This window comes from Nannospalax galili, unplaced genomic scaffold (assembly GCF_000622305.1).
Source record: "Nannospalax galili isolate Female #2095 unplaced genomic scaffold, S.galili_v1.0 scaffold87, whole genome shotgun sequence".
In the NCBI taxonomy this organism is placed as follows: domain Eukaryota; kingdom Metazoa; phylum Chordata; class Mammalia; order Rodentia; family Spalacidae; genus Nannospalax; species Nannospalax galili.
Window position 1 is genome coordinate 5,971,149 of NW_008360320.1, and position 10,789 is coordinate 5,981,937.

A 10,789-nucleotide genomic window follows, 5' to 3' on the forward strand; every position below is an offset into this window, starting at 1 on the left:
AATGCTCTTAGAGTGGCCGCCGATCTCTTAAAGTTGCAGGAAGGCTTGCACTGTGGACTGAGTAGGAATCACCTGAGATTTTTGATCCCAGCATGTTCCCTTAGAAATCAGCGTTTCAGCCCACTTTCCTTTCCTATCTTAACACCGCTACAAACAAAAATCCCCAAAGTTTCTAAGGGATCTTCATAAGCCTTAAAGTCAACTTCTAAAATAAACTTCCCTAATCTGTTTTGTTATCTTGCCCCTGGGGTATTCAAGCCAAAGCTAAAACCAGTTAGGTGAGAATTTAAATTAACTAGCCCCTGTGGAGCACTTAAAAATTCAAGGTGGCTTGTGCCATACAAACAAACAAACAAACAAAAAATTTTAAAAGGCATTTTTCTCATGTAAACCTTCTAAATCTGTGGCTAGGCTTGTGTTCATCAGAATGTATCAATTCCCTGGTGGCAGACTGCCCCAGGAACATTAAACATTACTGACAACACTTTTCTTTTCCACAATGGGTAATTCAGCATCACGCCAAAAAACCTCCAAATTTGCTCCCTTAGAGCCCTACTTAAATCAAGAGGACTTAAGATTTCCCAAAAAGAAAGCTCAAAATTTTGGAATGAAGTATCTCAATTTGCACCGTGGATCCTGTCAGCAGACATTTCTGATGCAGAGGTCTGGACTAACATTGCCTATCTGGCTCATAAAAAGGAAATCCAGGAAAGACACAATTTTCCCCTTTCTTTTCTCCCCATAATAGCAGCCATCTGACAATGCTTAGGAAACCCACCTAAAACTGAGGAAAACTTACTAGCACCAGGGAATAATAAAGGGGAGGGTTCAAACAATGAAAAAGACCATAAAGATTTCCCAACAGCAGATTTGACAGCCCTAAAAAATAATGAAAAAAACCCTAAAGACTTCCCAACAGTAGATTTGACAGGCCTAAAAAATAAAGAAAAAAATCCTGAAGATTGCCCAGTAACAGATTCAACAGCCCCCAAAATAAAATTTGACCAAGTCAGACAAAACCCACCCATCAACAAAAAAAACCCTTACCCCCCCTCTTCCCCCCTGTGAATCCCCATGGAACACCCAGACTTCAAAAACTCCCAAAGATCCCCAGATAAATCCCCCTCCCCCTTCACCTCCACTGCCGCCACTGCCTGTGGACCCCTCCCACTTCACCTCCGCTGCCGCCACCGCCTGTGGCACCATCCCAGGCACACCCCACAGCCATAGAACAACTCTGTAATCTCGGGGATAATGAAAGTTGCCACCTCCAAAATCTCCAGACACAATGGCCTCAGGACCCAAAAACCCCACCGGTAGAAGCTTTTCCTGTTAACTTACAAATAAGGCAATGCCCACTGGCTTGGTACCCACTCCCAGCAACACATATGCACATATGGACCTGAACAGAATACAGTGTTAATACTTACTAATTCTGTTGGCTATAATGTCACGTTACATGTTCTTTAAAAAAAAAATTTTTGTGTACTGTGTATGTGTATTTGCTGGGTTTTCGTGTATGTGCTCATATTATTATTCTGTGTACTTTTCTGAGTATATGAAATATTAGAAAGTTTTTAAGGAAGATAGATGCCTAGCTTTTCAGTTGATATTCAGTTATAGTCAACATTCCTTCTAGGAAGAAACGAACATCTGATGTGCAAAATAGACATGCCTTCTATGAGTGCTAGTGTTCTGTTTGTGCTAACTAATGTAGTTGAACAGAAGGATGGAAGTTTTGTGTAAATATTGCGTAAGAGAATTCAGAACTTTGGTAATTTGTAGGTAATGGGAATTTATTGCACAATACAATGACTAATTAGTGTTATGTTCTTTAAAAATGTAAAATTGTGATCTTACATGTTCGTTTCTTCCAGAAAAATAACAGATCCTACAGCCAAAGCAATGCTTTTAAACAACCTTGTCTGCAAAGGGATAACCCCTGAGCACAGACAAACATGCCAGGGACTAAAAAATAACCCTAATACTATGTTCTGGAAATTTTATGTCAGAGAAACAGTTCAAGGAAAAAATCAGGTAATCAGAACCACAGACTGCCCCCTAATGGGCTGTCAAAAACCCGTAGAAATCATAATACACCCAAATGCTAGCAGATATGGAACTAAGGAATATGTTTGCTTCCCTTTTTGACAAAGAGACCCATCATGCCTCAAGGAAGTTGATACCTATGATGGCTGCCGCTATTTCAATTCCTGTAGATTGGAACAAGGATTCACTGGGAGATATCAGGGCATAACAGGACAGAGAAGACCCATCTACCTAAAGGATAATAATTATCTCTATGGGAACCATGACTAGTCCCTAATATATATTGCAGATTCATGGGACGATCGCTGGTGTATTGGAGTAATAGGAAAGTTCTACTCAGGTGCATTCTCTAGCTACCCTACAGCTGACTTTCATATCTCTGGACAGCTTGTACATGCAGCTAAGTTTGTGCTAACTCATCATAATATTATTTTACAGGAAAAACAAACAGAGGACCAGATAAGATCAACTATGTCCTGGAGCAAGTACATTCAATATGTTGCTAACTTTCTTCCCTTCACCACCCACCCCAATGCCTCTAATTGCTTCTTTTGTGATCCAGCAATAGACCTTCACTGACAGCAGTACCAGTTAACACCACCCTTCTGTACCCAGAAACAAAAAAGGATTTCACTGACTCTCTTCTAATGGATATTCCCTTATTCGAACAACTGGCTAACTATCCAATTTTCATTTCCAGCAAGAGTAAGCCTACTCATTACAAATGCCTCACTAACATTACTCTCTCCAGTATAGCATGCGTCACCCCTCCTCTTTTCCTATGGTGCAAAGGAAAAGCCCCAAACTGTGTTAATTCCTCTTTGTCCACCTTTTGTATACCGGTGATGATTACACTCCAGGTGTACCTACTTGAGAAAGAGGAAGCCGCCCTCCTCCTTCACACCTGCCAGCGGAGAGAAATCTTCATCCCTTTGCTAGTGGGGCTTGGACTTGCCCTCTCCCTGGGTGCTGGTGGTGCTGCAACTGCTGCTATTGTACAAACCCATCACCTGGCAGGAGACTTTCGAGACAAGCTGGACCAGCCTCGAGTCTCTCCAACGCCGACAAATGAACTCTCTTGCCAGGGTTGTGCTCCAAAACAAGAGAGCACTGGACTCAATAACTGCTGAACATGGGGGGATGTGTGTAGTATTGGGAGATGTCATTTTGATGCTTGCTCCCTGTTTCATATGATTTCTTCACTGACAAATTACTACCATTGCTAAAATTACTACCAAACAGGTCATGGTCAATTATCAAACCTTGGATTCTCCCGAGATAGATGAGTTGGCTCTTAAGGCTTCTGATGACACTTCTCCATTTTAAACCAAACAGGGGGCGATGTTGGGAAACCCTGCTGTTAGGGCTGTAGTTCTCCATGTCTGGATAGCCCTGAGGGGCTCGGCGCCAAATGGAAGAACTCCCCTTTCCAACAGGGGGCCTCCTGCTGTCTTCCTGGCTCACCTTGAAGTGCCACCAAACACAGATGCCTTATCTGAAATATGACCTTTGGCATAGTTACCTGGAGTAAAAACTACTCCCAGGTTTTTTCTATATGATAATCGGGCATTATCTGATAGTCTGGAAGATAGGAGCCCACTGCCACATGTAAACAAAGCATACTATGAGCACCTATCAACTGAGGCTTTTGCTACTGCCTCCACACTATAAATTCTCTAGTTCTCCCACGAATAAATGGAGCTGTTTTTCACTGTGCCTGGAGCTGTGTCATTGCTGTTTCACTGCGCCTGGGACCAGCCTGTGATCAGTTTCCCCGGAAGAGCTGTCTTCCATCAGCACCCACTGGCCGTTCTGACCCCATTCACCACTTCTGCTCTCCCTGCCCTCGTGGACCAGTGGCTAACGACCCGCGATGAGAGAGAGAGCCTCCCACAGCTGGCCCGAGCCTCCCGCAGCTGGCTCCCAACAAGAGCCTCCCCGCAGACTCCCTTTTTGAAAATTTTTATTATTTTTTAATTTATTTTTATTTATTTAATAACTACATGATTAGAAGAAGCATTTCATAATAGCTTTAATATATTCAATTACAATTTCCAGAGCAAAGATACATCTTTTTCAAAAGTGGCTATAATTTTTAGGTTCACTGTTCAATTAATACAATTATACAATATTGAACTCAGTATAAACCCTGTAAAACTTAAGACTGAATGAGTTTTAAACCTTTCAAAAAGATCTCCATTTCATTTTAAAATATACTGTTTCCTACAGAAAGACTCATTTTTAATGCTACTAACACTTAGATGTTTGCACATGCATTTCTAATTTCTGTGTATCTGATTATTACTAGTGCAAGTCGGTTATACTCAGTTCCTTGGCACCTGATTATGGATATAAAGCCATCAGGTGGATTTCAATGGTAATGTTTGTCACCTCTACTAATTAACATGAAGTACATTTTTATGCTTCCACCTCAAATATAACTCATTTTTTAATTTGTTGATTTTTGTGTATGTATATCAACAGAACATACCAAATAATCTTACTCATCTATATGCCCACTTCCCAAATGGCACCCTCCCATAGCCCCACCTCCACCCCACTGGAGCCCATATACTCTGTCATCCCTGTTACCGTCCACTGCATTGTTGGTGCTCCCAGCACTTCCCCAGTGTTTGTCCCTCTGCTGAATCTTGTCAGCCTATCTAGAGTTCCTTGTTTTAGGAAGACCAGCTGTTCCTCATCTAATAGCAATCAGTTGTCAATATTCCTTTAGATAAGATTGGGGTCTGCTGTTCATTTTCCCAGTTCTATGCTGGGGTACTGTCTGGGAGTCTCTTGGGCCACCCTGGCCAACAACTCAAAGGAAGGTATCTCGTGTCTGGCATTGTTTCTTGTTATGTAGCCTTTAGCTATACACATGGACTCTTAAAAATTACATTAAAATCATATACCCAAAGATCCCTTTAATCTTTGGGCATACTTTGATGGGCTCACCAGATGTTGCGAGAACCATGATGCTTTCCAAGCAGAGACACTTCTCTCCTGGTGAACCCATTCCAAGGCACCCTACCCTTCACAAAGAAAAGAGAAATCACCCCAGGGCTCCCGCCAGCTTCTCCCTATCATAGACATCAAATTACTCTTCCCAAACTCCTGAAGTTGGTCCTTTCCTGCATGTCCAGCTGATCTACAGCAATTTTTAATGCCAAAATCTCCCTTGGAAGACCTGCACACATGCTTTCTCAACTCCCCAGCCCCACTGTCCCTGTACCTGACTGATAAGACCAACACAATATCCCTCTGAGTTACAGTTTGGGAAATAAGGATATTTTATTTTGGCTTGCCAACAAAGCTTATGCTTTTCAGGAGGCAGTCACTTACAAAGGCATGAAGGTCCCTGGGCTTTTTCCCATACATCTCGGCTCTGCCACTGCCAGTGCCTTGCCAACATGGTGACTTTCCCTTGTTCCCGGCTTCCTCAGCATCTGTCTTTAGACCCTATCCCTCATGCAAGTGAAGTTGACCGACTGGGTGGGAGGAGTGACTTGTTTCCTGCATGGTTTTTCTCCTCAGTCATTGTCCATAGGACTCTGGCAAGTAGCAAGACTATGCAGGTATAGACTCAAAGCCTATCTTCATCTCCAACATTCTGGAAAGGGACTGTACATCATGGGGCAGAGCCCTATGCTCTCCTATACCACAAGGTCAGGGCCTAAGGAGTGACCTCCTGTGGTATCCACATTGGACAAGAACAGATCTTCTTTAAGAGAGTGTATCTAGCTAGACTTACTAGACACCAATGGACAAACTTGCACCAAGGGACATCTAGATAAAAATGCTTGACTGGATAGAACTTAATATATATTATATAGTGCATGAAATCCAGTGAGGGGGTATAGAGGGGTCAAGGGGGGGTGTCTAATTTGATTAAGATCTATTATATGAAATGCACAACAACTCAATAAAAGTATTTTTTTTTAATGAAAACCATATTATATCTGTTTAGGGGCTGGAGAGATGGCTCAGAAGTTTTGAGCAGTGGTTGCTCTTGCATCAGAACCAGGTTTGATTCCCCAGTACCCATATGATGAGTAGCAACTGTCTTTAAATTCAGTTCCATGGTATCTGACACCATCTTCTGACTTTGTGGAAACTGCATGACACTGATACACCTATTTACATGCAGGCATTATACTCATACACATAAAATAAAAATAATAAATAAAATATTTTAAAATGTATCTGCTTAAAACAGTGGTATCTAATGGTATCCATGTCCTTTTGTGAAGCTATAGTTCTATAGTGAACAGGGGTTTATTAGGTGTATAGAGGGTAAAGTGAAGCATAAAATGTGATCTGTGCTCATAGGACCTTCCCATCTTTAGAGTCAGAAAATCTCAACCTCTTTTGAGAATCAGTGTTATTCTTTTCTCTCCCAAACATTTCCTTTGTAGTCTCACAATGTTGACCTATATGCAGAACTCTTTGCTATCTGTTGCACACAATAGCTTACAAGATCTGGCCCTCTACTTTATTTCTGATTTATTCTATTTCCCTGATTTTTTCCTTTATTTTCACTCCTTTCTGATATTCCTAGAACATGCCATGCTGGCTTTTTTGTTAGACACCCCTTCTGCCTGGAGCTCTTTTGCTTTATATAGTTGCTTACTCAAAACCTTCCTTATGTCCTTAATAGTCTGGTAAAATATCTTCCTTCCATGTTGACACATTCCCTATCACATCTCAACAGCCCTGACTCCTTACCTGGCTTGAACTTTTTCACAGGATTTATCACTATCATGCTGTATCATATATTAAGTCTGTTTTTATATCAATAGATCATAAACATTGATAGATTCTATCAATAGATTGTATTTAACAAATATCACAGTGCTTGATGAAGCAAAGCATCAGAACAAGGCATCAGAAATCTAGAATAGTACAAATTGTCATCTTGGTTTAAATGATTAATTTCAGAAACAATATAATTCATTCTTATTAGAAGTATTTTTCCTTAATTGTCTACTTGTGATTAAATCTAGTGAAGCCCAAATATGCTCATGCAGAAGCTTGTATGTGTAGGCACTTATTCTCTGAGAAATACGTTGTGTGGAAAAATATTTCCTTCCTAAACCCTACTCTTTTCTATCAAATGATTCTGCTGAACTAGCTCTATTAAAATAAGGGTAAGAATGGGCCAAATAAAGATTGCATTTTAATGACAGAACCAAGATAGTGTACACTGGGATTATTTAGTTGCAGTAATGTAGATCTTAGATTGCATTTATTCCTGATGCTATGATAAGCACTTGAAATGTATATTCAGCTGGGAATTGAGAACTCTGGATTCTTTCCTTCATCCCTTCATGTTGATTATCCTTGGACAACTCCTCTCACTTTCTGGATCTCAGATTCTATAAATGTAGAGTGCAAAGGTTGCATATTTTATATGAGTCTATGATTTATATATCATTGCTATAAAATGGAAAATAATAATTTCAGACAATTTTATGAGCAAAAGAAAGGAACCAAGTATCTTGTTTGGAAAACTAAGACTTTAATATTTCCAAAGTGAGAGTTGTCATCAATCATCATTTTATTGTATTTTAACAATAATCAGGGCAGCAGTAGATTTGGAGAGCTGATCAAATGCTAATTCTGTAGATTATATCCTTTCTGATCTGATTATGTAGATGATATGGTTGCAGTTGAGATAGTACAATTAACTGACCAGATTTAGTTAAGAGAAAATGGAGGAAGAAATAAGCATTGAAAAAGGACAAATATATGCTGGGTGTGTGCTGCACACCTTGAATCCTAGCACTTGGGAGACAGAGACAGGCAGATCTCTGTGAGTTCACAATCACCCAGGCTGCCATGGTCACATAGAGGACATGGATGCAGTTCCCTGAACCCATATGGTGGCTAGTAACCATCCGTAACTCTAGTTCCAGGGGATCCAATGCCCTCTTCTCATCTCCATGGCCATTGCACACACACAGTGCACTTACATATTTGCATACAAATCATAAACACACAAAAATAAAACCAAATCAAATGTAAAAATTGCAAATATAACCTCAATTGTTAGGTAAGTAATAGCTTTTCCAACATGGCTTCTTAATAGAAACATCAAAAAGGAAATAACATCTTGCCAGCTAGATTTTAAGACACATTAGACCTCTATGTTTAAACTAGAGTGCTGCGTTCAAGTATGTCATTCACAGTGAAAAAGATTTTATAATTTAACAGAAGCAAAATAATACCCAGTGGGTAACTATAACTTCCAAAGTGTGTGTGTGTGTGTGTGTGTGTGTGTGTGTGTGTGTGTGTTTATCTGATTTTTTTGTTGCTGAATCCTTAATTTCAAATAGGTTAACTGTGGAAATGTATAAGATTTTAATCAGTCCTAGAAAATAAGTGTTGAAACTTGATTATTTGCTAAGCATTGGAAAAAACTACATGAATGACACAAATTCTTACCTTCAGGGAATTTGGATTCTACTGAATAAGTCTAATTTATAATTATCTGTTACTTAAACACATTTTAAAAGTCTAGAAACATTAAGGAGCTCAATAAATTATTAACTGAGGACAGAAATAGTGCAAATACAATAGACATGTATGAAATTCTAAAAAACAATAAATTTTAAAAATTAAATTTCTTTTTCTATAGCTATATCTAAAATTGATATGATGAAAACTTCTTGGAAGTAACCATACAGATAAATGAAGCAAAGATTTTCTAGTCTAAGCAAGGAGAAATGACTATTTGGAGACATTGCATGTGAGCAGGTTTCTGGAATTCACATGCACACATGTCATTGTAAAGGATTCATTTATATGTGCTCACAGTGAAGTGGGTGGATTCACATACCCACTGACAAGCTTGCTTCATTTATAATACCTTTATAATTCTAAGCAATTTATTATCTTTATCAAGTTTCCATTTTCAAGAATGTCTAGACTAGTTAAGGCCATTAGTGGATTCAAATTACTATTATAGCCTACTAGTTGAAACCAGTGCTTATTTAGATTAAAAAGAAGAAAGGAAGGATTGATTTCTCCCCAAACAAATTCTGAACAATCTTGACTCTATCCAACTGAAATCTTTATGTTTCATATTTATGCCTAATTATTTAAATTGATCTTATTATATAGCCCCTTTTCTTAAGACTAATAATTATCATTACCAATAGAATTTAACAGCTACCAATTAAGATTTAACATATCTAAGCTGTGTCATTTTAATCACAATATCTATTATATTTCATTAGAAGAAATAAAATTGCTTTAAAACACCATTATCTCATTATTAGAACTCAACTTTAATGATCCTCTTACCTGCCAGTACACATAGAATAGTGATTACTTCTTACTTTATGTGGCTCTGGTTAAGTGAGCACAGAAGCTTGGAAGAACAGCCCTACTGCCCAGCTGAACAAGGTCTTAGAAGAGAGGCAAGGGCAAATTTTTATCTATAGCAACCAAATCAGAAGGAATTCAAAACACAGTATATTTAATGTGTACCTATAAATGTGTGTCTTTATACTCATAGATTAATTTAGCATTCAGTCTTCATCAAAGAAGTATCTGTGCAGTGGACAGAGGTTGACAGACATACAACTGATCAAAGCACAGATAGGGTGTGTCTGTGAGTTCTGAGCTGTAGTGGGACATCTATAACACATTCCTTCTTTGCAAAACTCAGGGAACCTCTAGGAAAAGAGGGAGAAAGTTTGTAAGAGCTGGAGGTCAGGCAGAACCATGGCAAAACAGTGTCTACTGTACATGAAAAGAGCAATAAACTCATGAACTCTTAGCAGCTGTTGTCACCTACACAAGATCAAGGCAGTCAACTTTACAGCCTGAATGGGCGAGGGGCATATGAGTCTCCCTCCACTAGCTGGGAAGTTGATGGCTGCTGTGAGAGGGACACTTTTTATGTATTTTATTAGATCTTTAAAATTTTCATGCAGTGTATTTTGATTATATTCATTTCACATATAATTCATTCTGATTGTATTCAACTCCTCCCAGGTTTACATCCCATCCCTACCCACCCACCTTTAAACCCAGTACTCAGGAGGCAAAGTCAGGCAGATCTCTATGAAACTGAGGCCAGCCTGGTCTCCATAGAGAGTTCCGGGCCCCCATCTAAAAACTAATAGAGCCTAATATGTGTAGCCCATATACTATTGGATGCTTGGCCATCCCCTGAGCATTTTTGACATACCAGGTACACACTTAAAAAAATACTGACTTTCCCTTGCCCAGTAGCTATCAGTTGCTAATAGTTCCTTAGCTAGGTTGGGAATTTGTGCCCACCTCCCATCTCCATGCTAGAATTTTGTTTGACTTGAGCTTGATCAGGTCTTGTGCATACTGCCACCAATTCTATGAGTTCATATGTTTACCTTCCCTGTTGTGTCTGGAAAATATTGTTTCTTTGTAGCTGTCTACCACCTCTGGCTCTTCCACTATTCCACCATGATCCTTAAGCTTGAGAGGAGAGGATGTGATACAGATGATTCACTATTGCATAGTCTTGTTTTCTCTGCACATTAACCAGTTGTGTGTCTCTTTGTTAATCTCTATCTACTGCAAAAAGTAACTTCTCTGGTGAGTGTTGAGTGATGCACTCATGCATGGGTACAATAAGTCATTAGGAGTCAGTTTAACATTACGTCCATTTAGGAGAATGATAGTAGTAAGTTGTCCCTAGGGTGTACAACTTGACTAGTCACAGAGTCTTGGCTTTGATAATAGTGCCAAGAAT

The 10,789-nt window shown here is 39.3% G+C and overlaps 1 non-coding gene across 1 annotated transcript; it reads right to left on the bottom strand.

The window, feature by feature from the left end:
* Nucleotides 1–5,553: 5,553 nt before the first annotated feature.
* On the bottom strand, nt 5,554–5,755 carry LOC115068776. Its single transcript, XR_003848124.1, has one exon. It is a non-coding gene; the product is annotated as a small nucleolar RNA SNORA73 family (small nucleolar RNA).
* Between the last annotated feature and the right edge of the window lie 5,034 nt (nt 5,756–10,789).